This window comes from Mus pahari, chromosome 9 (genome assembly GCF_900095145.1).
Source record: "Mus pahari chromosome 9, PAHARI_EIJ_v1.1, whole genome shotgun sequence".
Classification (NCBI taxonomy): Eukaryota; Metazoa; Chordata; class Mammalia; order Rodentia; family Muridae; genus Mus; species Mus pahari.
In genome coordinates, this window is record NC_034598.1 from 28,003,676 (window position 1) to 28,011,778 (window position 8,103).

The window sequence follows — 8,103 nt, forward strand, 5'->3', positions numbered from 1 at the left end:
CTGACTGCCTTTGAACTCAGAGATCTGCCTATGCTGGATTAAATATTTACATAACCACACTGGCAATGAGTTTTAGAGCTTCAGAAGAAGCAGTGATTCGGGGACTTAGGAGACAGTTTATCATAGTAGTTTGAAAAATGAGAGTGAAACCGATTCTCTTTTTTATGTGAGTTCTGGGTATCGAACTCAATTCTTCAAGCTTGTATCAAGAGGTAGCAAGCACCATATGGACTGAACCATCTCACAGGCCCTAAGATATTTCTAAATGGATCCATTGTAATGTAGGCTAAGTTTGAGGAGACAGCAGAGTGTGTGGAAGAAACTCTGGATTCAAATCTTGAGCACTGCACTGCTTTGGACTTTGGGTCTGAGGTGAGCCTCAGAAGGCTGAAATGCAAAATACTCAAGGAAAAAAGAAAATAAAGGTGTGTGTCACCCCTGTCCAGAAAAGATTTTTTTTTCTTTTAAGATAGAAGCTATTATTTAATTTTGTTAGAACCCCTACTGAAAGAAAAGGTAACCTTTAGCAGGTAGATCATTGAAATGCACCTTGCCAACATTTAGCTACATGCTTATCATCACTCTGTTTGTTACATGAAGCCTTTCAATAGCTAATGAAAACAAAGCCCAGGGGGGCTAGAGAGATGTCTCAGCAGTTAAGAGCACTGGCTGCTCTTCCAGAGGTCCTGAGTTCAATTCCCAGCAACCACATGGTGGCTCACAACCATCTGTAATGGGATTCAATGACCTCTTCTGGTGTGTCTGAAGACAGTCACAATGTACTCATATAAATAAAATAAATACATCTTGAAAAAAACAAAAACAAGCTGGCCGTGGTGGTGCACGCCTTTAATCCCAGCACTTGGGAGGCAGAGGCAGGCGGATTTCTGAGTTCGAGGCCAGCCTGGTCTATAAAGTGAGTTCCAGGACAGCCAGGGCTATACAGAGAAACCCTGTCTCAAAAACAAACAAACAAACAAACAAAAAACAAAACAAACAGAACTCAATGCCCAGAAAGCCCTTGTGTTCACTCACCACTGTTTTCTCCAGGGAAAAACTACAGCAATAAGCTATGAATCATAATACTTAGACAATGTTAATTTCTTTAGCTATTCTGTGCTTTTGCCTAAATGACTATTCCCAGCCCTTTTGTTGGTTTTATGTGTATGTTTATGGGTCTATGTGATTTTGCACATGCCTTCTGTAGCCCTTGGAGACATTGGATGCCTTGGGGCTGGGTCTTAAGCTAAGCCATCTCTTCAGTCCCTGCCAAGTGAAGCTCTAGTATGTCTATTGCTCTCTGAATTTGCTAGTCACTGCACTGCCATGAATTTGGACTTATATATCCTACTATTTCACCAGATTCTGAGTTCTGGAAGGCAGAAAACAGGCACTGCTCATTCACCCAAAACTGCCCAGGACACTGTGGACACACCATGATGTGACATGACGTGTACTAGTACTTAGGCAGTGTGGTAGAGACTTGGGTATAAAGTTAGAGTTCACCATCACAAAGGTGCAGACCCATTAACCCTCAGCCACAACAATCAGCAACCTTCCTCACGGAGAAATTTGAGAGACTGCATAATACTTTACTATGAAGTAGGGACAGCAGCTGCTGAAAGGCATTGAATTATGGGGAGAAAACCTACCGGATTGAATCAGCCTGTGTACTACAAAGATGTTTTGACATCAGGATGCAGACAAGGGAAGGTGTTATTGATGGAACCAAGGAAAGTTAACAAGCAGTGGAACCTGCCCAAAAGAAGTATGCTGCTGCTGAATGCCAGATATGCCAGAATTGAGATCTGATGTGCACTTTGGCATCAGATATGGAGACACAGAGTTTGGAGTTTGACCAGCTGGTTTCCTGTCTTACGTTGGTCCAGTATTTTTCCTATGACATTTGGAATACTATATATCCTGTGATATTGGAGGTACATGATCTGTTTTCTGATTTTGAATTTATACAGTTGAGTGATTGGATGAATCTCAGAAGAGACTAAATTTTTAACATTGAGACTGTAATAGACTTTTGAAATTGGACTAAATCTATTTCTCATTATGCTATGGCTACATATGGTGCCCAGACTCATGTATTTGAACAAGCCTATGGGGGGCAGGGAGTGAAATGTGTTGGTTTGTGTATGCTTGACCCAGGGGGTGCCACTATTGGGTGTGACCTTGTTGGAAGAAGTGTGTTACTGCAGGGATGGGCTTTGAGATCCTGTCTTATCTGCCTGGGAGACAGTCTACTGGTGGCCTTCAGATCAAGATGTAGAACTCTCAGCTCCTCCTGTACCATACCTACCTGAATTCTGCCATGATTCCTGCCATGATAATGGACTGAACCTCAGAACCTGCAAGCTATTTGCCAATTAAATGTCCTTTACAAGAGTTGCCTTGGTCAGGGTGTCTCTGAGAAGCAATAAAACCCAAGCTAAACCAGCTTATATTCCTAGTCCTCCAAGTAAGTTGGGGAAATTGGTGGTTAGTGACTCTTCTTGGCTGGCTACCTTGTCCTTATGACCAAGGGCCTGCTAACCCTATGGAGGAGATTATGAATTCTACTGTGGGAGTGCAAGCAACTCCTATTTGTATGGGTCTCAATGTCTACATACAAATTTTCAAGGTTGGTTATCAATAATCATACTGCCCAGGATTTTTGTAGTATGTTTTTAAGCTTCGTGAATTTGGTCTTAGGGGACAGAGATTAATGCTACTAGTGCCATCTTGTAAACTGCCATCTTATAAGTGGTGGGTTCCTAACCAGGACTTACTCTAGTAGTACATGTCTCGCGTCCTTGGGTGAGCTGAAATCTGGCTCTAGCAGAAGAATTCGCCCAGCTTTTTCATACTCGTGCTGTTCCTTCACAGTCCATGTGCCCTCCTGTCAAACCCATTTCCACACACTATCCTTCACTTTCACACGAAAGCCCTTGTAAACTGAACATAACTGGTGTTATATGTTATAAACCTCCTCTTCCAGTAACTTCTCAAACCTACCCTTCACTGACATTTTGGAAGCGGGTCAAATCTTCCAGTCTTGTCTTTTCCTCATGCTAGCTATCACTGTCCACAAACATGTGGCAGTTACTTCACAGTCCTTCAAACTCAATTAAGCATGTTTGTTACCAACTGGTCTACATACCAGAGTTCTCTAACTGTTCCACCTTTAGACATGGTCTCATAGTACTATATTACCTTGGCTGGCCTGGGATTTACTATATATATATCAGCCTAGCTTCAAACTCAGAGACTCAACAGCCTCTTCCTTTTTTTTTTTTTTTTAAAAAAGATTTTATTTATTTAATGTATGTAAGTGCATTGTAGCTGTCTTCAGACACACCAGATCTCATTACAGATGGTTGTGAGCCACCATGTGGGTGCTGGGAATTGAACTCAGGACCTCTGGTAGAGTAGTCAGTGCTCTTAACAGCTGAGCCATCTCTCCAGCCCCCAACAGCCTCTTCCTTATTCGTGCATTAAAGGCATGCAAGAATATGCCTGGCCTACTCATACTTTTAAAAAAAAAATTAATCCATATTCTTTTAAAACCATTACGTGCATGTGTACATGTGTGCATACATGCATGTATGTGCATGCAGGAGTTAAGAGGAGTATCAGATCACCTGAAACTACAGTTAACAGGCAGTTGTGAGCTGCTTGGTATGGGTGCTGGGACTGGAACTTGGGTCCTCTGCAAGAACACTGTTTTTTGGGTTTTTTTTTTTTTTTTAAACATTAATTTATGCATGTGAATGTATATGAATCAACTGTTGCTGTCTTCAGACACACCAGAAGAGGGCATTGGACCCCATTACAGATGGTTGTCAGCCACCATGTAGTTGCTGGGAACTCAGGACCTGTTAAGATTAGTGCTCTTAACTGCTGGGCCATCTCTCCAGCCCCAAAACACTGTGCTCTTAAATACTGAGCCATCTCAGTTCCTTCCCTTACTCTCCCTTCCCCAGCCCCACAGGAACAGCTAGGTTTATTATTAATGTACCACTGACAGACATAAAACCCAACTGTCCCCTGCCCCAAGAAGGAAGTTGAAAAAACATTAACAAAAAGAGCCTATGATGCTAGGGAGTCAGAAATCCTGTGACATGCCATGTCTGCTTTGGTACCCAGAAGAGAGTGAGACTCTTCAAAGCTTCCAAAGCTTAGGGGAGTTCAGGGTCATTTCGGGAGGCCTCCTCAGGGTTCTGCTTGTCAGAACCTACGGGTATGGAGTACCTTTCCCAATCCTTGTGCCAGAGGTACATTAAACTCTCTCTTAGGCCAAAGTCTGATCGATAGCTTCCAACAAGGTGAGACCCAGAGGTATGCTCCCCCCTTGACTGTAACTCAGGTGTGTGGGTCTCAGACAACTGCTGGGCCTCCATCTCATGCCTCCCATAAAGGAATCAAATCCTAATGTCTCCTTTTGTCAGTTTGAATGTGTCAGCCAAGGCCTCCAGAATCTCCTCGCTGGGATTGGGGTCTTGATTTTTTGCTCACAGATGAACCCAGAGTTGCTATCCAAACTCGGGAGTTGTCTCTGTCTCAGTTACTTCTATCTTGGCTGCAGCTCACTTGAATCCCATTCTTCAGTTTGAGACTCTCCTCTAGGATTTTAGCTTAAATCCCACTTCCATGCTGGGCCCACCTGGTTAGGCTGCTCCTATCTGCAGCTCCTCCCATTTTTCCTTCCCTACTCTTTACACCTCAGCTCTCTCCAGCTCTCACAGGCCTTCAGTTCTCTGCCCCACTACACTGTATTCCTTCTCTCCTCAGCCTACATGCCACAGACATTAATCATGCTGCCAAAGCTGTTCAGTGTGTGTGGTCAGTCAATCTTCTCACTGCTCAGAGAGGAACCCAATGCTCAGCCACCTAAGTCCATCTCCGCTCCCACACAGAATGAGAATGCTCTGGCTGAGGGAACTCATCACTTTATTCTCCACATTGCAACCAATGCAAATTTAACCTCAGCCTTTCTTTAATTTCTCAAGACAGGGTTTCTCTGTGTAGCCCTGGCTGTCCTGAAACTCGCTATGCAGACCAGGCTGGCCTCGGACTCAGAGATGCACCTGCCTCTGTCTCTCGGGTACCACCACTGCCCAGCTAACCTCTACTTTTTACCTCAACAACCATACTCAAATACATCAGGTTTTTTTGTTTGTTTTGTTTTTCTGACAAAATACAGTAAGGCACTGCTCCCACCTAGCTAAAGCTAAACTCTCTAGTTTTGTGCTTCATCTCACACTTGTTTTGATAGCTCAATTTATACTTTCCACAGTACCCTCCTTTCTGCTCTATTATTTCAACATGTTTGGGTTACCCCTTTTGCATCATCCTCATGTACAAAAGTTGTAACCACCACCTCATCTTCTATTCATAACTTTAGTTTCTTCTCCCTTATCCATAGCCAAATCTCTAAAAAGAGCTATTCATGTTTGCTACATGTGTAACTCGAGTCTTATGATGTAACCCAGGTTGGGCTCAAACTCCCCATCCAGCTTCTTTAACTCTAGAATTACACATGCTGGATAAAGGTATATGCCACCATGCCCACTATTCCTTAGTCTACTATTCCTGCTTAGTACTAAATGGCTTCTATTCTAAATAAGCCACTGGTTGTTCTTTACATTCAGAAAATCTCCTGTCGAATCTAGTGACAAGCTCAGACTTGTTTCCTTTTTTTTTTTTTTTTTGGTTTTTCGAGACAGGGTTTCTCTGTTTAACCCTGGCTGTCCTGGAACTCACTCTATAGACCAGGCTGGCCTCGAACTCAGAAATCCACCTGCCTCTGCCTCCCAAGTGCTGGGATTAAAGGCATGCTCCACCACGCCCGGCTTCAGACTTGTTTCCTTATTCCCTATGAAAGGTTGCCATTCCTAGCTTTCTGTTCTCAATGTTTCTGTCAATGGGATGTCCTTCACTTTATGTATAATATATATCTCAATTCTTTTTTAAAGATTATTTATTTATTATATGTAAGTACACTGTAGTTATCTTCAGACACTCCAGAAGGAGTCAGATCTCGTTATGGATGGTTCTGAGCCACCATGTGGTTGCTGGGATTTGAACTCAGGACCTTCGGAAGAGCAGTCAGAGCTCTTAACCGCTGAGCCATCTCTCCAGCCCCTATATCTCAATTCTTTTTTTTTTTTTTTTTAAGATTTATTTATTTATTATATGTAAGTACACTGTAGCTGTCTTCAGACACACCAGAAGAGGGCATCAGATCTTATTATGGATGGTTATGAGCCACCATGTGGTTGCTGGGATTTGAACTCCGGACCTTCAGAAGAGCAGTCGGGTGCTCTTACCCACTGAGCCATCTCACCAGCCCCTATATCTCAATTCTTAAAATGCTCTCCTTGTATAACTATATTTATGTTGAATACAATTTTATTTATTTTTTAGAGTAAAATGACTTTTATTTGCATATAAAATCCAATTTTAGGTTTCTTTAGCATACTTCCATTTTATTAAAAGCAAAGGATTCCCAAATGTGTATCTCTGCAAGAAATCTCAGGTTTCAGATCTATACTCCCAACTGCCCACTGCTTATCTCTTCTTAGGCTCTTATGGGGTTTGTTCAATATTAAAATATACCCAACACTCAGGTGTAATGGTACACCTTTAATCCCAGCACTGGGAGGCAGAGGCAGACAGATCTCTAGAGTTCAGTGCCAATCTGGTCTGCATAGTGAGGACACCCAAAGCTATGTAGAGACAATGATTAAAAAAGAAAACACAAACACAAATATACACACGTACAGATATAACCCGGAATTAATCATGTCCCTTCTTCCTAGAAAACTTTACCTCCTTGTCTCAGTATCCCTTTTGTTGCTGTTTGTCTAGTTTTCCAGATAGGATTTCAGTGAGTAACCCAGGCTATTCTCAAACCCATAGATCACCTACCTCTGCCTCAGAGTGTCAGTATCCTACTGACAAAATCTTGGCATCCTCCAGCCTTCCATCATCCAGTCCTACTAATTCTATCTCCTAAACCCCTCTGTAATATACGATGTTCCTCGTTTCTTGGTTTTTTTGTTTTGTTTTGTTTTTCGAGACAGGGACCCTTGGCTATCCTGGAACTCACTCTGTAGACCAGGCTGGCCTCGAACTCAGATATCTGCCTGCCTCTGCCTCCCAAGTGCTGGGATTAAAGGCGTGCGCCACCACGCCTGGCTCCTTGTTTCTTGAGACAGAGTCTTACTATGTAGTTTTGACTAGCTTGGAACTCACTATGCAGATCTGGCAGACTTCAAACTTAGAGAAATCCACTTGTCTCTGCTTCCTGAGTGCCAGGATTAAAACCATAGACCACCATGCCAGCTTACCCATATTTCTAATATCCACCAACTGCAATTTTGTGTTGTAGTTAAGAAACTAGGCTTCCGTGGGCTTAAATCTCCACTCCACTATATATCAAGCTCTGATTCTAGATCTCTCACAGTGTATTGGATCTCATCACATAAAATATGACTAATCAGTTTGGCTCACCAGCTTCTCTATACATTGAGTTGTTTCTACAACTAGTTTTTTTCTTTCAGTGTTAAGAATTAAGTCCTTTCCTTTATAAGCTAAGCAAACACTCTATCACTCAGCTATATGCCCTCCTGCACCCTCTTCAGATGTCTCCTGACCTTCAGTCTAGCCCTCCTCCAACATAAGAAGTCAGCAATCTTTTTGAAATACAAACCTAATCACGTTACTTCTCAGGGCTGGAGAGCTGGCTCAGCAGGTAAGAGCACTGGCTGCTCTTTCAGAGGACCTATACAACAGCTCCAAAAACACCTATAATTCTAGTTGCAGGGGACCCAACACCTTTAATAGTACCAGGCATAAACATAGTACACAGACATACAGACAGACAAAACACACATACATACATTTTAAAAAGGCCCTAATCGTATGATTTCTGACCTGTACATAATGTTCCCATTGTCCTCAGTAAAAATGGAACTCCATGAATACCACTCCCCCTCCGTCCCTTCCACCCTTCCGCCTGGCCCTTGCTGCTGGGGCAGACCCTAGTTGGTCTGCTCCTGTGAAGACTCCATGTCCTGATCCACCCTAGAGGACCTGCTGCACTCAGAG